Source organism: Panthera tigris, chromosome B1 (assembly GCF_018350195.1).
Source record: "Panthera tigris isolate Pti1 chromosome B1, P.tigris_Pti1_mat1.1, whole genome shotgun sequence".
NCBI lineage: Eukaryota > Metazoa > Chordata > Mammalia > Carnivora > Felidae > Panthera > Panthera tigris.
This window is the reverse complement of record NC_056663.1, coordinates 139,409,350-139,434,110: the sequence shown is the minus strand read 5'-3', so window position 1 is coordinate 139,434,110 and position 24,761 is coordinate 139,409,350. Positions and strand designations below refer to the sequence as shown.

The window sequence follows — 24,761 nt, the reverse complement described above, 5'->3', positions numbered from 1 at the left end:
TAGTGAAAAAATGACACACAACCCGGAATCCTATAGCCAAAGTACCAATGGCTGATAAAATAGAATAGAGATATCTTCAGACATGCAATGCTTCAAAACATCCATCTCTTACACACCTGTTCTCAGAAAGCTACTGGAGAATGCACTCCAACAAAATTAGGGAGTGAATCAATAGGGCAGAAAACATGAAAGCAATGTGAGATCCAAGACAAAACAAGGACAAGACGGCTGTGAAAAAATCCTGGAAGATCTGGCAATTGACAAGGAAGACTAGAAAAAGAAAATTGAAAGCTCTTGGGGAAATATTAAAGAACTCAAAGAAAAAAAAATCATTAAATTGACCTCTTATTTGATGTGTTTGGTCAGTTCTTTCAGAGATTTTTATGACTGAAGAATGCATAAGTAAATGAACTAAAAAAGAATTATTAGCTTTTAAAAAGACCTCAAAATGCAAAATGCAAAAATTGTAAAAAATACAGGAAAGTCACTTTATTATATCAAGTGGCTTAGCAGTTGACGTCTATATAACCAAAAATATTGTAAATACTGAATACCGACTTAGTCAAAAGTGGCAAAACAACTGTTTTAGAATGATAGGGGAGAGTCCCATGTACACCTGAGAGAGGGCTGTGGGAGGGATGGGGGTAAATATTGTCTGTAGTAAAAAATCAAATAATAAGGTCTAACATTTTTAAATAAAGAAATATTTTGCTATTTAGACAAATGGAGAGGAATACCAGAAGCAAAAGCAAAAAAAGTTCACATTGAGAAGTGGAACTCAAGGATGGAGAATGTATGATAGATGGACCACTTGCTTTACTTGAAACCTCTGTACATAGTTTAATTCAAACAAAATTTAAACGCATGGCTTAATGTATCCAGGAAGAAATATAAAACTTAAAACTCTATTAACCTTCAAAGGCTTCTGGCCTCTTCATGTAATAGTGGCTCTTCCATCAATGGCATAATTTCTGCCAGTTCTGCCAGAGAAAATCAAGTCTTGTGTGGTCCCTTACCTGGAACCCCACCTGCCTCTCTCCTGGGGGTTCTTCCAAGTTTAACTCTTGAAAAACCAGGTCATTCATTTACACAGTAATACACTACATTGCTTTGGTCATCAATTTGAGCACACAGGCAATGCTCTTGATGTGCATTAAGTTTGCAACTCTAAATATTCACTGTGCCTTTCACCCCTTTTCACGTAGACTTCTGATGAAGTCTCAGAGCCACCGATGCAAGCCCAGATCATTAGAACTGGGTGCCTCAGTCTGAGAGAGCATCTTATTCTTACCTAAGGAGGCACATGTCCTCAAGTCTGCTCTCAGCAGGGGAATCTTTGGAATTTACCCCTCACTAACAAGGAAGGGTTCCAGCTAGCAAGTTGTAAACCTCATCAATATGTCTTTTAAGCCCTTCCAACCCATACACTATACAGAGAACAATCCACTGTGGCCAAGAAGAACCAAACCCACAAGCAAAAAATAAATCATCAGTACACAAAAAATTCTGCGAATACAAGATCGGTTTGACAACCCTTTGAAATAATCATGCTTTAGTACTCACAAGAATGTGTGACAAACATACATTTCACAATATTGCAATGAACTATTTTTAATTTTATCTAAACTCGGTGAGCTCTTGAGAGGTTTTTACACCTGTGGTAATTTGCCTCCTCATAAACATGTCTGGATTGCAGCACGTCTTGGCTTCTACTTAGTTTTCTCTTAGTATGGGACCCAACCAGAACTAAAAATTCCTTAGAAATCTCATGATGAAGTTTGTTTTCAGAAAGTTTCAAAGTGAATTACAATTGTATAAGCAGCTTTTAAGAATCTCAGTGAGAGCAAGATGAAAACTTTTCCCAAGTGTGACCGCAGATGTAATTCCAACAATTGTTCTAATGCACCCAAACCCATTGTTACCTCTTTAGTCTTTGCAGAATCTAGACCTAAGCCATAGAGCACATTTCTCTCTGACTACAAACATCAGCTGTCCACTTGTGGAGGCTGATTTATGTCAGTCAAGACAGAAGCCACAAGGAAGCCAAAGTCACCATTTGTTTGCTGAAGTCTGGTACCATCTGGTGAATTTCCAGGAATTTAGGAACATTCTGTCTCTACTCAATGACACTAGACCACAGTGACCATTCGTGGGGGTCCAAAAGTAAAGCACATCTATGCCCAAGGAGGGAAAATGCCCCAACTCAAAGAGTTTACTCCTCTTTACACTCTTATGCCTGAGGAGAGATTCTAAGCTCATTATCTATTTAAAAGATGCAGACAACTTAGCTTGATATAAAAGTGAGTTGTTACCCAATTAACTGTCATAGAGGGTTGCTCTCCTTGTCAAACAAGCTCTCAGGGCTGCTGAAACAAATGACATTATAACTAGATCATAGTTAAGGAAAGACATAAGCATGTTAAGGAATAGGTCATCTCATCAGTCAGAAAGTGTATGCCAAGGAGAAAGCAAGAAGAAAGGCAAATAGGGTCTAATCAAAGTGATGATTTTTTTCAAAGGGATTTTCATAAGAATCAGTGGCCAGAAGAAAATTCTCAAATGGAATATTAACTTTCCATGACTCATGGCAAAAGAAATTGGGAGCACAACTAGCCAACAAGAGGAAATATTTCCTACAAGATATCCAACAAAACATGACTGATCACTTGACTTTTAACCATATTTTTGTACTGATTTATATTTTTTGGGTTTAAGAGATGGGGCCATTTGTCCAAAGAAATAAATTATTCTTAGAAAATATTCCAAAGGAGATGTTATGTCATATCAGATTTTGACAACTGAAGCCCCCACATAATAAATGACACACACACACACACACACACACACACACACACAAAGAACATTGGGTCTCTAATAGAATAAATCACGTCATAATGAAGTTGAGTTCACAAGCTTTTCTAGTTATTTCTGTACCTTCAGCTAGCAAATGTTTACTGAATGAATGAATGAATGAATGAGTGAGTGAATAAATCTATTATGCTGTCTATAGCAATGACTAACAATATTAATAGTCTCTTATCTTAATTTCAACACTTCAGCCCTAGGAGGTTAGATTTAGAATTGATGGCAGATCACAATCTTAGCCATGTTAGACCAGGGGCAATCCTAAGGATATTCTCACCTTGCTCGCCTCTGAAGAAGAATGTACCTAAGGCCAGAAGAAACTCAGAGACATGACTAATTTTCCAAAATCTACAAAAGATTTTTCATCCTGATTTACGAATTCACTGGCACCTGTGACTAACAGTTTGCTCTAAAGCAAAATTCAGCATAAGGCAGGTCCATCTTGAACTCTATCCAAAGGGGTTTAATTACTGAATCACACACAAAAAATCTTGTTATAAAATGGATTTACCCAAAAGGCAGCCAGATGGCCTACTTCCAATGCATTAGTGAGGATAAAAAGAATGACAAACATGTTGTTTCCCCCCTAAGATGTTTGTTGTGTTGCTTAGAGGAGTCAAAACCCAGGTAATAAGAGGAAGTTGATGCCTGAGAAAGGAGATGAAATCCTGCATCAGCAACTGAATAGAATCCTTTGACTGGGGTCTCAGCAGATACTGGGGGAAGACCATTCCTCTAGACCAGGATCACTGTTTCCAGAAAATGTGGGTGCTACTTGCCTCCATAAGCAACTGTATCTTAGGAACAGAAATTTTAATTGACTGAAACCCACTGTGTGAAACTTAGAATGGAAATTGGGTTCTCCACCTCCGCAGCACCTTTATTTTGGGCTATGAAGCTTTGGAAGGACAGCAGGGAGTATAAACTGGCTATTGGTTGTCTCCTGTATTATTCATTTTTGTGGAAAAAAAGGAGGGGGGGGAGGAACAAAAAGAAAGAAAAAACCTTCCTGGTTCTGAAGAAGTTACACAAAAGATAACAGCACTGTTAGAGGGAGGTGTGCGTGTTAGCTTATGAAGTAAACGGACCTTTTGTACATTTCGTGATGAAAGGAAGAGCAGTTGTCACCTGTCATCTCTGAGAAGAATGTCACCCATGAGAATTGCACCATCCCTCTGTACTGTGTAGCTTTATCCAACTCTGCAAAGGGATCTTCCAGAGGGCAGACACTGTGCTTTATTTACACTTGTTGCACCAGAGTCAACAGACTGCCTGGCACTTAGTAGGTTCTCAATAAATATTTGTGGAATGGAAAATCAGATGAACAAACGAAATAATGAATCCATCCTGTTTACACTTCTGCATTTTGTTAAGTTTATTTATTTATTTTGAGCGAGAGATCGAGCAAGAGCACACGAGTAGGGGAGGAGCAAAGAGGAAGAGAGAGAATCCCAAGCAGGCTACCAGTGCTAACAGCATGGAGCCTGATGCCAGTCTCGATCTCACGAACCCTGAGATCATGACCTGAGCCAAAATCAAGTGTCAGATGTTAACCGACTAAGCCTCCAAGGTGTTTAGTATACTAAGCCCTGTATACTTCTGTATTTTTTAAAAAACACAAAAGTACATAGGCAGAGCATATTACAGAATAGAAAAGAAAATGATTCGTAGGAAAGGATCTTAAAAAGCAGCAGGTTCAATGCCTTTATTTTAAAGATAAGGAAAACAAGACTTAGAGAAATTTAACATTTTATATTGACTAGAGATCTCAAGGTTTTGAAAAATACATATGGAATATGTGTGAATGCCACACTGTTTCAATCATATCCACAACTGCCCAGTTCTCTGATGACCTCCAACTCACTTCTGGGTTCCCTTCAAGTTTATTTGCCCAAAGAATGTAAACTATTTTAAAATTAGCTTCAGTAAAACCTAATTAAGTAAGCCGTATATGGAAATGGTTTCTAAAACACAAAAGGGCCTGGGAGAAATTGTACGTTAAAAGTGTGTCTTTTAGGTAGAAAAACTCACAGCGCTGCAGGTAGGTAGATAAGGATTCAAATTCGGGTGCCATTACACATCGGACAAAGGGCTAGTATCCAAAATCTATAAAGAGCTCATCAAACTCCACACCAGAAAAACAAATAACCCAGTGAAGAAATGGGCAGAAAACATGAATAGACACTTCTCTAAAGAAGACATCCGGATGGCCAACAGGCACATGAAAAGATGTTCAACGTCGCTCCTTATCAGGGAAATACAAATCAAAACCACACTCAGATACCACCTCACGCCAGTCAGAGTGGCCAAAATGAAGAAATCAGGAGACTATAGATGCTGGAGAGGATGTGGAGAAACAGGAACCCTCTTGCACTGTTGGTGGGAATGCAAATTGGTGCAGCCGCTCTGGAAAACAGTATGGAGGTTCCTCAGAAAATTAAAAATAGACCTACCCTATGACTCAGCAATAGCACTGCTAGGAATTTATCCAAGGGATACAGGAGTACTGATGCATAGGGGCACCTGTACCCCAATGTTTATAGCGGCACTCTCAACAATAGCCAAATTATGGAAAGAGCCTAAATGTCCATCAACTGATGAATGGATAAAGAAATTGTGGTTTATATACACAATGGAATACTACGTGGCAATGAGAAAAAATGAAATATGGCCTTTTGTAGCAACATGGATGGAACTGGAGAGTGTGATGCTAAGTGAAATAAGCCATACAGAGAAAGACAGATACCATATGGTTTCACTCTTATGTGGATCCTGAGAAACATAACAGAAACCCATGGGGGAGGGGAAGGAAAAAAAAAAAAAAAAAGAGGTTAGAGTGGGAGAGAGCCAAAGCATTAGAGACTGTTAAAAACTGAGAACAAACTGAGGGTTGATGGGGGGTGGGAGGGAGGGCAGGGTGGGTGATGGGTATTGAGGAGGGCACCTTTTGGGATGAGCACTGGGTGTTGTATGGAAACCAATTTGACAGTAAATTTCATATATTAAAAAATAAAAAAAAATAAAAAAATAAAAAAAAAAACAAAACAACAACAACAAAAAAAACCAAATTCGGGTGCCATTAACACTTTCTAGCCATGCAAACTTGGGAAAGTTAATCTTTGAAATTCAGTGTTCTGTTTTTTTTTTTTTTTTTTTTAGTCAGTAAAGATTTGACATCTCATCTTTCAAAGTCATTACAAGAATTATATTAAATATTATATGCAAAAGCACATCAGTCCTTGAGGAAGCGAAGGAAAGGGGCAAGGTAAGGAGAGCTGGTTTTGCTTGGTGATCAAGCATGTCTATTAGATGATCTGAGTTAAAATCCTGACTCTCTTAGAGGCTGTGCAACTTTGGGCAAGCTACTTAGCTTCTCTGTTTTTACATCTGTAAATAAGAAATTATAATAGTACATACGTCACAGGATAGACTCAATGATATCATAGTGGTGACATGGTAGTGTTTGGGCTCAAAAAATTGAGAGTTTAGCTGCAGAAATACAGCAGGTGTATCTGAAGAGATGGTAAGTAAAGGGGAAGCATATCAGGGAAACAGGTAATTAGTTGTACAGGGCCTTTAAAAGGAGTATCACCGGGGTCATGAAGATCTACTTATTCAAATATTTACCCAGGTATGTTCATTTTTATTTTCTAGCATCTTTCTAAAAAAAAGCTGAAATTCTTTTAATCTGATGTCTTGGACTTATTAGTTGTAATTTGCCTTATTTTGATTTTGAATTTAAAGCTAGTATTCAACCACTGGCCTTATGCATGTACTTAAAATTAGCAAGTGAAAACATAAAATATTTACATCTCCACCCTTGCCAAACTGACTACAGCTGAACCACCCTTCCCTTAATACTGAGGCTAAACAGATGAGGCTTGCCCTGTGCCCTGGAGGTTAGAGCTCTCAGGCTGCAGCAGAATAACAACATAAATGAGTTCCAAAATGGAAAATTCTCCACCCTCCTAGCAGAGTTCAAACTCAGGACCTGACGAAGTCAATGGATATCACTAATGGGAGCATTTATATCGCATCACAAGTTCTAACTTACCTTCTTCTTGAGATCAGAATCTCCTGGTAGTTATTGGAGTATCTGTACTTAAAAGGTAGGAAGAGGGGCGCCTGGGTGGCTCAGTCGGTTGAGCGGCCAACTTCGGCTCTGGTCATGATCTCGCGGTCCGTGAGTTCGAGCCCCGCGTCGGGCTCTGTGCTGACAGCTCGGAGCCTGGAGCCTGTTTCAGATTCTGTGTCTCCTTCTCTCTCTGACCCTCCCCCATTCATGCTCTGTCTCTCTCTGTCCCAAAAATAAATAAAACTTAAAAAAAAAAAAAAAAAAAGGTAGGAAGAAAGGAAGTATCCAGCCACTGAGCTTGGCCGATGTGCCTGGTAGAGTGAAATACTATTGTCAAGTCAGTCCAGTCCTCTGTGTCTGGCCCCAACATGGGTTCCCGAATGAGATGGGTTAAATTATAAACTTCACTCCTGATCCTTTCCATTTCAGTCAGATGCTTTGCATTTTACTCTTATTACTCATCACATTTTACTAGTAAATGACGTTTTTCTTTTATATATTTTACACATAGTACAATGTACAGAGCTTATGTGTGGAGTTGGTTGAATGTTGACAAATGACACACTTATGTAATATCACCCACTCAAGATGTACAATTCCTTTACTCCCTGAAGGTTTCGTTTCTAGACAATCATCCTCACCCCTTCCTGGAACTTTATTTTATTATTATTTTTTAAATTAATGTTTATTTTTTAAAAGAGAGACAGAGAGACAGAGTGCCAGCAGGGGAGGGGCAGAGAACGAGAGGGAGAAACAAAATCCAAAGCAGGATCCAGGCTCTGAGTTGTCAGCGCAGAGCCCCATGAGAGGGGCTCGAACTCACAGACCTCGAGATCAAGACCTAGGCTGAAGTCCGATGCTTAACCGACTAAGCCACCTAGGAGCCCCGAAACTTTACTTTAAAGTTTTTATCACTTTAAATTAATTCTGCTTGAACTTGAACTTCTTATAAATATAATCATGCTGTATATACTTTCATGCTGTTTTCTTCTGCTCAGTATATTTTTGTGATTCATCCATGATGTTGAATATATCAGTATTTTTGTTACTATTTTTTCATCAAATGAATATAAGGCAAATTGGGTTCTATTTTTATCTTGATAGACACTTGATTGTTTACAGTTATTGGGTGTTATAAATAAATATACCACAGGCATGAATGTACAAGTTTCTGTCAAATATATGTTTTCATATATCTTGGGTAAACACAAAGGAGTAGAATTGCTAGCCTATAAGGTAGGTAGGTAAGTTTATCAGGATCTACTAAACTGGTTAAACCACTTTACAATTCTACTAGATGTCTGAGAGTTGATTTGTTCCATATCACCACCAACATTTGGTATTGCCTATCTCTTTTGCTTTAGCAATTCTAGTGAGTGCAGGAAAGTTGCATTTCTTCAACGACTAATGATGAACATCTTCTCATATACTTATTGACCGTTCATATATCTTTTTTCATTAAGTGTCCTTTGCCCACCTTTTTGTGGTTTATACTTTTAAGTTTATACTTTTGTGGTTTATACTTTTAAGTTTGTGGTTTATACAGTTAAGACCTTTTGTATACATGGTGGATTAATGCATTGTAAATGTTTTCTTCAAGTGTATCACTTGTCTTTTCATTTGTAACAGTGTCTTTTCACAAACAAAAGGTTTTGTTTTTGTTTTTAAATGTTTGTTTATTTATTTTTGAGAGAGAGAGAGAGTGAGGGGCAGAGAGAGGGAGACAGAGAATCCCAAGCAGGCTCTGCACTGTCAGCGCAGAGTCCGATGCAGGGTTTAAACCCATGAACCATGAGAAGGTGACCTGAGCTGAAACCAAGAGTTGAATGCTTAACTGACCTAGCCACCCAGGCGCCCTCACAAATGAAAGTTTTTATCAATTTTGATGAAGTCCAATTGTCAATTATTATATTGTATTGTATAATTGTATTAAAACTATGTAGTATTTAATTATAAAGCACATTGTATTCTATTGTATATTTATAATTGGTTGACAATTGATGCATTATATTATATATGTTTGTCCTCTCTAAGACCTCTCTGCCTACCTCAAGGTCATGAAGATATTCTCATATATTTACTCCTATAAGCTTTGCAACTTTAGCTTTTACGTTAAGGTCCATGGTCTATCTTCAATTAATTTTTCTGTATGCTGTGTAATACACAGTTTGTATATTTTGTTATGGCAGCCTGAGCAGACTAAGACAGCCCCTACCCTATTCACCAGGCGCTAGACACATTAACCTCCTTTTAGTTCAAGTTCAGCTAATCCCTCTCAGCTTCAGGACTTGCTGTTCTTCCTCCCCAGAATTAGTTTCCAACTCTTTCCATCCTTTAGATCTCAATTCATATCTTATATACTCTAAGAACTCTCCTCGAATAACCTTATCTGAAAAAGACTTCCCCAGTTACTCTCTACCTAACCACCCAGCTTATATTTTTCACGGCACTTTTTTTCATCTGTATTCATTTATTTATTTACTTACCGGCTTGCTTACTCACTGTCACTCATCACCACTCCCCAACCCACACACAATCAGTCCCTTCTGAGCAAGGAACCACATATTCACCAGTTTACTGCCAGCTTGTAGCATGCCTGACTCACTGCCGGGATTCAATAAATATTTTTTGACTGAAGAAATAAATGACCAGTTAATGAAGATTCTGTGATCAAATTAAATTCTTGCTTTGATAATTCAGTTTATTGGTAGACTTTATTGAGTGGCAACATAACATTGAAAAGAAAAGGATTAGGATATATTTTTTTAAAGGGGCAGATTCTAATCTGCCAGTGATTTCCATATGACTTTGCATAAGTCATTTACCCTCCTGGTTATTTTAAAATGGGTTTAATAAGGGTGCCTGGGTGGCTCAGTCGGTTAAGCGTCCGACTTCGGCTCAGGTTATGATCTCACCACTCGTGAGTTCGAGCCCCGCGTTGGGCTCTGTGCTGACAGCTCAGAGCCTGGAGCCTATTTCAGATTCTGTGTCTCCCTCTCTCTCTGACCCTCCCCCGTTCATGCTCTGTCTCCCTCTGTCTCAAAAGTAAATAAACGTTAAAAAAAATTTTTTTAAAATTAAATGGGTTTAATAATATTTATCCTACCTGCATGAAAGAGTAATTCTGAAACTTGAGTAGGGTTCTGTATTTAATTGAGTTTATATATTTATTGTAAAATACTTTATAAACATGAGGCATTGCTTCCTGTTAAGTACCAGACACCTTAGGGAAGAGAAATAATTTGAAATATACTCTCTTTGGCATTGAAAACTGCATTCCCCAATATTGTAGCCTCTAGCCACATGTAGCTATTTACATTTAAATTAATGAAAATTAAATAAAATTGAAATTTTAGTTCCTCAGTTACACGAGACACTTTTCAAGTGCTCAGTAGCTAAATATGTCTAGAGAGTATTCTGCTGCATAGCACAGATATAGACTTTGTCCATCATGGCAGAGAGTCGTATTGGAAAGCTTCTGTCCAGAACTTACAAGTTATTTTAGGAGACAAAATAAATATCCTTGAAATAACCTGAAAACAACCAACATGATATGTTAGCATCTACAAAGTAATATTCTAAAAAATAAAATAATATCATATAAAATAAAATACTAAGGAAGGATACAAGACAAGGAGAGTGGGGGAGAAGTCAGGGTGTGGCAGGTGGATTCAAAAAGGCTTCCCTGGAAAATATGATTTTGAAATGTCTCCTTAAGGAGGTAAATCGGGAAAAGGACAGATGGACTTCATGGGGCGGGGGGGGAAGAGAAGGCATGTCAGGAAGAGAGACACCAAGACAGAGATTAGTATATGTGACATGTGAGTTTCTAAACTAGTCCAAAGATCAGCAGGCATTTATTTATACACTAAACACTTATTTCCTGGTACTAGTGTTAAGTGGTAGGAATTAAGAGTACACAGACGCATAATATATAGTTTCTGTCTATGTGCTATAAGAAAGAGAAGACTACCAAAAAGGCCTCTAACATGCAAGTCCAAGTAAGTGTTATATAATTGTTATGAAGGCTCTAAGGAGTGGTGCACTTTTTACCGGTGAGGGGTTCCTGGAAAGGGTGCCAAATGAACAGAACTTGGAAGAACAAGTAAGATTTGGGGAAACATGAGTGATTTCAAGGGAAAATAATGGAGAGAAGAAGAAGAAGAAGAGGGGCGAATTCACCAGGCTCTGGATGGTCCAGCTGAATGGAGCCTAAATGCATACATATGAGAACTGAGAGAAATCTGGAAAATATAAACCTGAGGATATAATGGTTAAAAAGATTCAATTCCTAGCCTTATACCTTGCAAGTAATTAGGAATCTCAATGCAGAATGATAGGTCCTCTGCTGAAGAAAATACAGGTGCTCTGGAAGCATAGGGGGAAGGAGTGTCCAGCCAAGCCTTTGGGGCCAGTGGAGTTTACATTTAGAAAGTGTTCTGACGGATGATATTGGAAAGTTGAGTAGGGGCTAACCAGGCAAAGGATAGAACATAATACTCAACAAAGACAAAAATGTTTGCAGATTCAAGAAGGGAGGGATGTGTTGCATTGAAGTATATTTCAGTGGGTTCAAGGCAAGAGGTTTAGTTAGAGAGACATGCTGGAGAGGAAAGCAAGAACCAGGTCATAAGAGCCACTGCAATCCATTTCCAGTTGTTCATACTCAGAAAATATTTGGGGGAACCTGGGTGCCTCAGTCAGTTGAGAATCTGATTCTTGATATCTTCTCAGGTCGTGATCCCAGAGTCATGGGATCAAGCCCCACATCAGGCTCCACACTGAGCATGGAGCCTGCTTAAGATTCTCACTTTTTCTCTCTCTCTGCCCCTCTCCTCTACTCACACACTTTCTCTAAAAAAAGGAAAAAAAAAGAAAAAAAAAAAGAAAATTAAAGAAAATATTTAAAGATTTTTGTCAAGGATGAGTCTAAATCAGAGTTTCACTCAGTCCCCCCTCCCTTTCTCCATAGCTCCTGCTATCTCTCTCCTTTACTGCAATGTGGATTGGAGAGAAAGGAGACCAGGAAGCCAGCCAGGAGGCTATTTTAGCATCTTTGGATGAAAGGCAATGGTGGTCTAAATGTAGGGAGTCATCATGGGATAGAGAGAGGTGAAACACGGGCTACAGATGTTTAAGTAGTATAATAACAGGACTTGACCATTGATTGAATTTGAAGGGAAGAGCATTTCCCCTTTTGATTTCTGGCTTAGGCAAAATGTGGGAGGTTCTGTTTTGGACATGTTGAGTACAAGTTGAGTCTGAACTATCCAAATGATTGGTATGGGACAGTGGGCAAAACGAGTCTGGAGTAAGAGAGACCTCACTGGAGATAATGACTTAAAATTCTATGGCACATTGACAACGTTATAAGAGCTTCCAGAAAGAATATGGCTCAAGTATTTTCTAAGTAGATTAGCTTTTTAAAGATGGATCAACTCAATTTTCTTGTGTTGTGGTAATTACCATGCCATTTCTTGAAGTAGTTGTTTTCATTTCTTGTCATTTACCTCCCCTATATATATATTTTTAAAAAATCTAAAATAATCTTCTGCATGAAAATCTCAAAACGCCTATCATAATCTCAATCCTTCCATTTAACTGTTTATTTTTCTTGGGATATTCCTAGAAACCTACTGATACTTCAATGTTGAAATATCAAGCTTGATCTTAGTTTTGTAAAGTAATTACAGTTTGAGGAGGAAAGATATTGTCAAACACCTACTCTTTGAAATATCCCTTTTAAGATGTTCTTTTCTGGGGTGCCTGAGTGGCTCAGTCGGTTAAGCATCTGACTTTGACTCAGGTCATGATCTTGCAGCTTGTGAGTTCGAGCCCTGCGTCGGGCCCCGTGCCCAGTAGCTCAGAGCATGGAACCTGCTTTGGATTCTGTGTCTCCCTCTCTCTGCCTCTTCCCCAGCTCCCTTTCTCTCTCTCTCTCTCTCTCTCTCTCTCTCTCAAAAATAAACATTTAAAAAATTTAGAAAATATAAAGATATTCTTTTCTGTGACTTACATGATTTCCATGTGTGCAAGAAGAGTTTCTTGATCACGCACAGTGTTTTTGCTTCAATGCAGATTAGGATTCCACAGATATCTTAATTTGGAAATTTGCATCCAATACAAAGTAGCATATGGAGTGAAAAAAAAGTGGAAGTAAAAGTTCTAAAATCACATTAATCCCTCTATGATTATGAGGTGCTTTTCCTTCTTTAAATTTTTTGTGTGTTTTTATGATTTGTAAGCATTATTTTACATCATTAAAAAATAAATATTATTCATACGGTGGCTTCACTATCTTACTGCATCGTATGTGTACAAAATATTAGCGTTGGTATTGTTTTTCATGCTTTGAATTGTATTATCCAGCATTCCTTTAAATGTCTTCATTACCCATAGACTCATTTTAATTTTATCGTAAGCAAAATGTAGTCCAGGTACAGATGGTATAAGATGACTTAATAAGTAGGGAAAAATCTTCAGCAATCTGGTTCTATATCCATCATGAGACTGTAGCATTAAAAATGGTCTTTATCATACAGATAATGCTGAGGGAACCGATCGATGGCTGTACAAGTTGCCACTACCTGGCAACTTCGCATATGGGGCTGGGGATAATTATTACCATTTTATACTTTTTAACAAGTCGATTCAATTGACCTTTCTATTTCCAGACTCACTATAACTGGCGAATCAATATTATCAACAGTAATTAAAACTGCCAGCAATATGAAAGAGATCAGCCTGATAAATTGTATACAATTAAACTCTTATTTAAGTGGTTTTCTAAAATTATCACAAAAGAAGGAACGAAGGATGAGAACCACATTTTCTTTTTTTTTTCAATATATGAAATTTATTGTCAAATTGGTTTCCATACAACACCCAGTGCTCATCCCAAAAGGTGCCCTCCTCAATACCCATCACCCACCCTCCCCTCCCTCCCACCCCCCCTCAACCCTCAGTTTGTTCTCAGTTTTTAACAGTCTCTTATGCTTTGGCTCTCTCCCACTCTAACCTCTTTTTTTTTTTTTCCTTCCCCTCCCCCATGGGTTTCTGTTAAGTTTCTCAGGATCCACATAAGAGTGAAACCATATGGTATCTGTCTTTCTCTGTATGGCTTATTTCACTTAGCATCACACTCTCCAGTTCCATCCACGTTGCTACAAAAGGCCATATTTCATTCTTTCTCATTTGCACCATAGTACTCCATTGTGTATATAAACCACAATTTCTTTATCCATTCATCAGTTGATGGACATTTAGGCTCTTTCCATAATTTGGCTATTGTTGAGAGTGCTGCTATAAACATTGGGGTACAAGTGCCCCTATGCATCAGTACTTCTGTATCCCTTGGGTAAATTCCTAGCAGTGCTACTGCTGGGTCATAGGGTAGGTCTATTTTTAATTTTCTGAGGAACCTCCACACTGCTTTCCAGAGTGGCTGCACCAGTTTGCATTCCCACCAACAGTGCAAGAGGGGAGAACCACATTTTCTAAAAGCGTAGCACATGCTCTACACTGGCTAGAAAAAAAGTAATTCTGAGCACTCTTCTATTTGTCTCTCTGTAATCAAATGTTAACGTATTTGTTTTGAGAACTAAAACTAAGCATCCCCTACATACTCTATGCTTCATGGAAGTTTTAAAAAAGCAGGAGAATAACGAAAAGAAAGAAAGAAATGCTCTAGGCACTCATCAGTAGTGTCAGGGAGAATAGTGTTCAATGAAGTATATCTTCCGTTTTAAAATAATCAACTGGTTGATTACAAACTGCTCTGCGCATAGAACAAAAGTCTCCTATAAGAGTTACTTAATAGTAGTTATAGGAAGACACATGAAAATTCAGATTTTATTATTTTTGTATTTAAAGTATTTTTTAACATTTATTTATTATTGAGAGAGCATGAGCATGGGAGGGACAGAGAGAGGGGCAGTCACAGAACCTGAAACAGGGTCCAGGCTCTGAGCTGTCAGCACAGAGCCTGACGCTGGGCTTGAACTCACAAACCACAAGATTATGACTTGAGCCGAAGTCAGACACTTAACCAGCTGAGCCACCCAGGCGCCCCGAAAATTGAGATTTTAAAAGGGCATATTATTTATTTACTTTCAGTAAAAATATTATAGTAATGCTTCTGTTGATTCACTAAGGCAATGGGAAGAAATGGAGTAATTATTGTATATAATACCTAAAACAATCTCATTTATTTCATTTCATTCATACTAGCTTAATATTTTGTTTTGTTTTTTTCTCTAATATAATAAGGTGTCAAATAACATAATTTCCTGTATATTAGTCATAGCCCTCTTTCTTTTTCCAAATAAAGTGTTGGTGGCCAGATGCATAACCTACCAGAGTCCTGTTAATGTCTTCCCCTGGAACATTTCAGAGACAGATGTGCTGGCTGGTTTCTGGTTAAGTTTAGTAGTTCCTTAAGGAGAAAATTATTTGTTTTAAAAAATGAGTTAGAAGCAGTTCATCGCAAGGGCACAAATAAAAATCATTTCATCTCAAATACATCTCCAACTTCAAGTGATTCTAAACATGGAAGATTACTTTTTTCATATGCAAATGTATCTAGTGTCTTTTTAATTTTATCTCCATCTTTAGAAATTGTGGCTAACAAATATAATATTCTTCTCACGAGCATATGATTCTTTGTACATTTTTGTTCATTTTGACGTTACCTAATAAAGAGTACATGGTAGGTTAGAGCCTGAAAACCTACCTATAGAGAGGAGTGTAGAAAGCCAGAGGGGAAAGGGCAACATTAAAGCCTTCTGCTGAGACATCCTTTCTGACAAGAGCCTGAGACAGAACACTCTTGAACAGCTACTTCTTCTTGAGCAAGTGATTAATGTTGTTGGCAGAAAGACATGACCACAACATATAGCTCAGCAACTCAGTCTCCTGTACCAGATTTATGAAGCCTGGGTCAATATAAATTGTTTTAAGAGAGCTCACAACCTTGTAATTCACTAGGGGACAATGATGGAAAGGAAAACATGGCCTTGGTGTTGTCTTTGCTCACCATTTTCATTGGCAGATGTATAATTGAGTAAAAAACTATCTTGGCATTTAATGAGCAGGTAAAATATGAAGAATAGCTCTCTTTGAATCCCATCTTTAATCTTCAGTGATAGCTCAGGCATTAGAGACAAAGGTGAGTTTAAAAGGGGCAGAGTTGACACGCTATTCCATTAGAGGATTCATCAACCAAGTTCACTGGTTGAATTGAGGTATTTATTTTTGTGTTTTTACATTTCGAGTAAAAGAATTCTTTTAAAGCATGCACATGTTGGGAAGATATTTTGCATATGAAAACCATGCCTTTCAAAAGTACATAATTGAACAATTCAACATAATACAAAAAGTTCCTGACTTTGAAGTTTATTTTAAAGTCAAATGGAAACAACCATCTACACTATTATCTTCATGTAATATATATCCACCTAGATGATTTTTAAAGGACCTTTCAGGCCATTAGACTAAAATAACAAAATAAGTCATAAGCACAGCATCACAAGCTTATTATCACCCCATTGTCATCTAAAGGGCTCATTCCTTTTATTACATCTATTTCTCATATTATCCTCTTTTAAAAAAGCATTCATACTTAAGCAAAATTGTTGTCATCAATAAAAGCATTGTCTGAATTACATAGTTCTTTAAGTGTGGTGTTCACTCTTTAAAGTTACTCTATGGAACCAACTCAGAAAGGGCAGTCATTCATTTTTTGTGAGAGGCACATCCTGGATCCTGAATGAGATGAACAGTATTTAATTTCAGTTGTAGTTATAGAAGGGAAAGGAGGAAATGGATGAGTCTCCAAGAAGATGTCCAAGTGAAAATCAAAATGGAAAGTTGGTAAATAACTGTGGTCATATCAACTTAGATTGGTTTACAGCATGTCACATGATTTTGCTACTCTATTTACTAAATGCATTTCTGAAAGTTAGTTTAATTTTTTTTTAACTTTTTAGTTTAGTTTGAGAGACAGAGAGAGCAGAAGAGGGGCAGAGAGAGAGGGAGAGAGAGAATCCAAGGCAGGCTCTGTGCTGTCAGCTCAGAGCCTGATGCGGGCTTGAACTCATGAACCATGAGATCATGACCTGAGCCTAAACCAAGAATCAGACACTTAACCAACTGAGCCAACCAGCGTCAGTTTAAATTTTAGTAAGACTATGCTGTACAACCTAAAAGTAAAGTAAAATAAAATCAATATTTTCTATAGTTTTATTTGATGAAAAAGCTAGATATCTGAGAACAAATGTCAGGGTGAATTTATCTTTCATCTGAATTGTGTAGCAAGAATATTGCATATGTCATAATCTGAGTACTACCAAAGGATCCTTGTGGAACTGCATTTCCAACACAGCATGTCTGGACGGTATGTATGTCTCGAATTCATACTGTCAATCACTTTTTCAGAGGAAAGTACCAACAGTCCTTATTAAAGTAAGAAAACAATTCATTGACATAGTAATACCTCATTACAAATTAGTTTATGAGATTAGCTAAATAGTAAGATGATAGTGATAATATTAGCTAACACCTGTGATAGTTGAGGACACAGGGCATAAAAGGTTGGGGGCACAGTGAGGCCACATAGTATCAATGGTGTTGCAAAATGGAGAATATTCTTCCCACATACACACCCACAAAGAGAACTGTAATGCCTCACAGTCTTGCTGAGAATCAGTGATATATAGACTGAGATGGAAAAAACATATTTGTGCATACACAAATATATATACGTATACATATATGCACACACACTTATAGAGGGATATGCACATATACATATACGCACACACACATGCATAACAGGTTTATATAAATGTGAATATAGCCGAGACATTAGTGATAATATGAACTAAAAGAACAATAGTGTCCTAAAATCTAAGGCAAAGAATACCAATATGAAATCTACAGGGTTAAGTTCTAAGTACACTTTTCATAAAATTATATTTAATTAGGTTCAAACAGGTATATCTCATTTAGAACTTTTTTCAAGTTTTGCCATTCTTTTCAGTCATTTCATTATCATTAAGTATTATTTATTGAGGAAATGCATGATTGTTTATTAAGGGATTGAAGTAATTATTATTTATTGAGTGCTCACAATATGCCAGGGACGGCTGGCAGAGCGTAAAGGGACACTGTCCTACCCTTGAAGAATTCATCAGATAAAGAGGAAAGACAGATGCACTTGGCCTTAGCCTTTAATGAGGTTATCGGTGCTTATGTTACACGAAGAGGATGTTCATGCATATGAGCGTGTGTGTATTCAGTCAAACAGTATGCCACTGACTTGACTATTTCATTTCATCACCAATTAATTCATAGAGGTTTGGCCCTCAGAAAGTTGAGATGAAAGTCACATATCATGTTGGAAATTAGTACTATTATTGGCCTTGTATAATTAGGAAAGGGTCCCTGATGGTGTTTGGTTCCTTAAAATCATCAAGTACAAATGCTTTTAAACATAATAACAATAAAATAAAATACTATAATAGATACTTGTATATATACCAGTGAGAATAAACATATGTTAATGTTTTATTATTATATTAGTTAACATCTATTGTATTTATTTATTGTATTATTGTATTATTTATTTATTTACTTATTTATTGTGTTTATTATGTGTCAAGAATGAGGCTTGACATAATTACCTCACAGAACCTCCCACTCCTTTCCATTTCGTGCCGACCAGAGGTACCTACACTGATGTATATCATTCCCCTAAGGGTTTTTGTACTTTTATTCTGTCTATATTTATCCATAACATAACATATACTATTGGTTTGTTTGCTTTAAAAATTTATACAAATTTTACCATATGACAGATACCTTTAGGTAAGTTACTTTTTTCACTCAATGTTCTATTCTTGGGATTTCTCCATATTGATACATTTATTTTAACAATATGAATGCTCCATGGCTATTCACCCTGTGGTCCACAAAAAAAGCATTAGATGATTTCCACTTTTTCATAAGCATTGGTCCCCAATAAACATTTGCACCCAAAACTCCATTTCACCATCTGCTTCTTAGAAACCAGCCTGTATAGCTCAGGCAGGTAGTTCCAGGCAGTGTTTTGTGATAGGTTTTTGATTCCTAAAACAGATATCCAGACTTTTATGATGCTTATAAGCCCTACCCATTCTTATCCTTCTTATCTCAGTGACTCCCTCAATTTCCTGCTATTTCTAGAAGCTCTATTTTCACCTTCTCACCTTTTTTTCCCCACCACATAAAAAGACAAAGAAAGGCCCACGTCCCATTCATGACAAGGCTTCTATGTGCATTCTGGATCTTATTCTGCTCTTTGGGGACTCGGGTCTGGTATCGCATGACTTCCTTCTCTACTGGCTTCCCCACACCTAGGTCAATAAATAAATTGACGTCACCTTGTTTTAGAAGGAAGCAGTAACAAAAATATAATCTCTTTTGATCTACGAAGTCCAATATCTGACCTTTCCAGCCAACCTCCCCATTAACTTCTTATCCCACTGAAATCTGGCTTTTTTTTTTTTCTTTTTTTAAATGGCCTATCAAAACTTTATTTATTTTTTTTTATTTATTTATTTTTTTTTTTACTTTCTCTGACTTTTGTACTTTATTTTATTTATTTTTTTTATTTTTTTTTATTTTTTAATATATGAAATTTACTGTCAAATTGGTTTCCATACAACACCCAGTGCTCATCCCAAAAGGTGCCCTCCTCAATACCCATCACCCACCCTCCCCTCCCTCCCACCCCCCATCAACCCTCAGTTTGTTCTCAGTTTTTAACAGTCTCTAATGCTTTGGCTCTCTCCCACTCTAACCTCTTTTTTTTTTTTTTTTTTCCTTTCCCTCCCCCATGGGTTTCTGTTATGTTTCTCAGGATCCACATAAGAGTGAAACCATATGGTATCTGTCTTTCTCTGTATGGCTTATTTCACTTAGCATCACACTCTCCAGTTCCATCCATGTTGCTACAAAAGGCCATATTTCATTTTTTCTCATTGCCACGTAGTATTCCATTGTGTATATAAACCACAATTTCTTTATCCATTCATCAGTTGATGGACATTTAGGCTCTTTCCATAATTTGGCTATTGTTGAGAGTGCCGCTATAAACATTGGGGTACAGGTGCCCCTATGCATCAGTACTCCTGTATCCCTTGGATAAATTCCTAGCAGTGCTATTGCTGGGTCATAGGGTAGGTCTATTTTTAATTTTCTGAGGAACCTCCATACTGTTTTCCAGAGCGGCTGCACCAATTTGCATTCCCACCAACAGTGCAAGAGGGTTCCTGTTTCTCCACATCCTCTCCAGCATCTATAGTCTCCTGATTTCTTCATTTTGGCCACTCTGACTGGTGTGAGGTGGTATCTGAGTGTGGTTTTGATTTGTATTTCCCTGATAAGGAGCGACGTTGAACATCTTTTCATGTGCCTGTTGGCCATCCGGATGTCTTCTTTAGAGAAGTGTCTATTCATGTTTTCTGCCCATTTCTTCACTGGGTTATTTGTTTTTCTGGTGTGGAGTTTGATGAGCTCTTTATAGATTTTGGATACTAGCCCTTTGTCCGATGTGTCATTTGCAAATATCTTTTCCCATTCCGTTGGTTGCCTTTTAGTTTTGTTGGTTGTTTCCTTTGCTGTGCAGAAGCTTTTTATCTTCATAAGGTCCCAGTAATTCACTTTTGCTTTTAATTCCCTTGCCTTTGGGGATGTGCCGAGTAAGAGATTGCTACGGCTGAGGTCAGAGAGGTCTTTTCCTGCTTTCTCCTCTAAGGTTTTGATGGTTTCCTGTCTCACATTCAGGTCCTTTATCCATTTTGAGTTTATTTTTGTGAATGGTGTGAGAAAGTGGTCTAGTTTCAACCTTCTGCATGTTGCTGTCCAGTTCTCCCAGCACCATTTGTTAAAGAGACTGTCTTTTTTCCATTGGATGTTCTTTCCTGCTTTGTCAAAGATGAGTTGGCCATACGTTTGTGGGTCTAGTTCTGGGGTTTCTATTCTATTCCATTGGTCTATGTGTCTGTTTTTATGCCAATACCATGCTGTCTTGATGATGACAGCTTTGTAGTAGAGGCTAAAGTCTGGGATTGTGATGCCTCCTGCTTTAGTCTTCTTCTTCAAAATTACTTTGGCTATTCGGGGCCTTTTGTGGTTCCATATGAATTTTAGGATTGCTTGTTCTAGTTTCGAGAAGAATGCTGGTGCAATTTTGATTGGGATTGCATTGAATGTGTAGATAGCTTTGGGTAGTATTGACATTTTGACAATATTTATTCTTCCAATCCATGAGCAGGGAATGTCTTTCCATTTCTTTATATCTTCTTCAATTACCTGCATAAGCTTTCTATAGTTTTCAGCATACAGATCTTTTACATCTTTGGTTAGATTTATTCCTAGGTATTTTATGCTTCTTGGTGCAATTGTGAATGGGATCAGTTTCTTCATTTGTCTTTCTGTTGCTTCATTGTTAGTGTATAAGAATGCAACTGATTTCTGCACGTTGATTTTGTATCCTGCAACTTTGCTGAATTCATGTATCAGTTCTAGCAGACTTTTGGTGGAGTCTATCGGATTTTCCATGTATAATATCATGTCATCTGCAAAAAGCGAAAGCTTGACTTCATCTTTGCCAATTTTGATGCCTTTGATTTCCTTTTGTTGTCTGATTGCTGATGCTAGAACTTCCAGCACTATATTAAACAACAGCGGTGACAGTGGGCATCCCTGTCGTGTTCCTGATCTCAGGGAAAAAGCTCTCAGTTTTTCCCCGTTGAGGATGATGTTAGCTGTGGGCTTTTCATCAATGGCCTTTATGATCTTTAAGTATGTTCCTTCTATCCCGACTTTCTCAAGGGTTTTTATTAAGAAAGGGTGCTGGATTTTGTCAAAGGCCTTTTCTGCATCGATTGACAGGATCATATGGTTCTTCTCTTTTTTTTTGTTAATGTGATGTATCACGTTGATCGATTTGCGAATGTTGAACCAGCCCTGCATCCCAGGAATGAATCCCACTTGATCATGGCGAATAATTCTTTTTATATGCTGTTGAATTCGATTTGCTAGTATCTTATTAAGAATTTTTGCATCCATATTCATCAGGGATATTGGCCTGTAGTTCTCTTTTTTTACTGGGTCTCTGTCTGGTTTAGGAATCAAAGTAATACTGGCTTCATAGAATGAGTCTGGAAGTTTTCCTTCCCTTTCTATTTCTTGGAATAGCTTGAGAAGGATAGGTATTATCTCTGCTTTAAATGTCTGGTAGAACTCCCCTGGGAAGCCATCTGGTCCTGGACTCTTATTTGTTGGGAGATTTTTGATAACCGATTCAATTTCTTCGCTGGTTATGGGTCTGTTCAAGCTTTCTATTTCCTCCTGATTGAGTTTTGGAAGAGTGTGGGTGTTTAGGAATTTGTCCATTTCTTCCAGGTTGTCCAATTTGCTGGCATATAATTTTTCATAGTATTCCCTGATAATTGTTTGTATCTCTGAGGGATTGGTTGTAATCATTCCATTTTCATTCATGATTTTATCTATTTGGGTCATCTCCCTTTTCTTTTTGAGAAGCCTGGCTAGAGGTTTGTCAATTTTGTTTATTTTTTCAAAAAACCAACTCTTGGTTTCGTTGATCTGCTCTACAGTTTTTTTAGATTCTATATTGTTTATTTCTGCTCTGATCTTTATTATTTCTCTTCTTCTGCTGGGTTTAGGCTGCCTTTGCTGTTCTGCTTCTATTTCCTTTAGGTGTGCTGTTAGATTTTGTATTTGGGATTTTTCTTGTTTCTTGAGATAGGCCTGGATTGCAATGTATTTTCCTCTCAGGACTGCCTTCGCTGCGTCCCAAAGCGTTTGGATTGTTGTATTTTCATTTTCGTTTGTTTCCATATATGTTTTAATTTCTTCTCTAATTGCCTGGTTGACCCACTCATTCGTGAGTAGGGTGTTCTTTAACCTCCATGCTTTTGGAGGTTTTCCAGACTTTTTCCTGTGGTTGATTTCAAGCTTCATAGCATTGTGGTCTGAAAGTATGCATGGTATAATTTCAATTCTTGTAAACTTATGAAGGGCTGTTTTGTGACCCAGTATATGATCTATCTTGGAGAATGTTCCATGTGCACTCGAGAAGAAAGTATATTCTGTTGCTTTGGGATGCAGAGTTCTAAATATATCTGTCAAGTCCATCTGATCCAATGTATCATTCAGGGCCCTTGTTTCTTTATTGACTGTGTGTCTAGATGATCTATCCATTTCTGTAAGTGGGGTGTTAAAGTCCCCTGCAATGACCACATTCTTATCAATAAGGTTGCTTATGTTTATGAGTAATTGTTTTATATATCTGGGGGCTCGGGTATTTGGCGCATAGACATTTATAATAGTTAGCTCTTCCTGGTGGATAGACCCTGTGATTATTATATAATGCCCTTCTTCATCTCTTGTTACAGCCTTTAATTTAAAGTCTAGTTTGTCTGATATAAGTATGGCTACTCCAGCTTTCTTTTGGCTTCCAGGAGCATGATAAATAGTTCTCCATCCCCTCACTCTCAATCTAAAGGTGTCCTCAGATCTAAAATGAGTCTCTTGTAGACAGCAAATAGATGGGTCTTGTTTTTTTATCCATTCTGATACCCTATGTCTTTTAGTTGGCGCATTTAATCCATTTACATTCAGTGTTATTATAGAAAGATATGGGTTTAGAGTCATTGTGATGTCTGTATGTTTTATGCTTGTAGTGATGTCTCTGGTACTTTGTCTCACAGGATCCCCCTTAGGATCTCTTGTAGGGCTGGTTTCGTGGTGACAAATTCCTTCAGTTTTTGTTTGTTTGGGAAGACCTTTATCTCTCCTTCTATTCTAAATGACAGACTTGCTGGATAAAGGATTCTCGGCTGCATATTTTTTCTGTTTAGCACACTGTAGATATCGTGCCAAGCCTTTCTGGCCTGCCAAGTTTCAAAGGAGAGATCAGTCACGAGTCTTATAGGTCTCCCTTTATATGTGAGGGCACGTTTATCCCTTGCTGCTTTCAGAATTTTCTCTTTATCCTTGTATTTTGCCAGTTTCACTATGATATGTCGTGCAGAAGATCGATTCAAGTTACGTCTGAAGGGAGTTCTCTGTGCCTCTTGGATTTCAATGCCTTTTTCCTTCCCCAGTTCAGGGAAGTTCTCAGCTATAATTTGTTCAAGTACCCCTTCAGCACCCTTCCCTCTCTCTTCCTCCTCTGGGATACCAATTATGCGTATATTATTTTTTTTTAGTGTATCACTTAGTTCTCTAATTTTCCCCTCATACTCCTGGATTTTTTTATCTCTCTTTCTTTCAGCTTCCTCTTTCTCCATAACTTTATCTTCTAGTTCACCTATTCTCTCCTCTGCCTCTTCAAGCCGAGCCATCGTGGATTCCATTTTGTTTTGCAATTCGTTTAAAGCGTTTTTCAACTCCTCGTGACTGTTCCTTAGTCCCTCGATCTTTGTGGCAAGAGATTCTCTGCTGTCCTGTATACTGTTTTCAAGCCCAGCGATTAATTTTATGACTATTATTCTAAATTCACTTTCTGTTATATTATTTAAATCCTTTTTGATCAGTTCATTAGCTGTTGTTATTTCCTGGAGATTCTTCTGAGGGGAATTCTTCCATTTGGTCATTTTGGAGAGTCCCTGGCGTGGTGAGGACCTGCAGTGCACTTCCCCTGTGCTGTGGTGTATAACTGGAGTTAGTGGGCGGGGCCGCAGTCCGACCCGATGTCTGCCCCCAGCCCACTGCTGGGGCCACAGTCAGACTGGTGTGTGCCTTCTCTTCCCCT

The 24,761-nt window shown here is 37.8% G+C and overlaps 1 long non-coding RNA gene across 3 annotated transcripts in view; it reads left to right on the top strand.

The window, feature by feature from the left end:
* The window catches only part of LOC122238008, a 76,636-nt gene that overhangs the window by 22,939 nt on the left and 28,936 nt on the right, over window positions 1-24,761 (top strand). For 2 of the 3 annotated variants that reach the window (XR_006216925.1, XR_006216924.1), the window contains exon 3: window positions 6,025-6,130. The exons of the other annotated variant lie outside the window; for it this stretch is intronic. This is a non-coding gene — a long non-coding RNA (uncharacterized LOC122238008). The remainder of the gene's footprint in view (window positions 1-6,024; window positions 6,131-24,761) is intronic. 3 annotated transcript variants of the gene reach the window in all.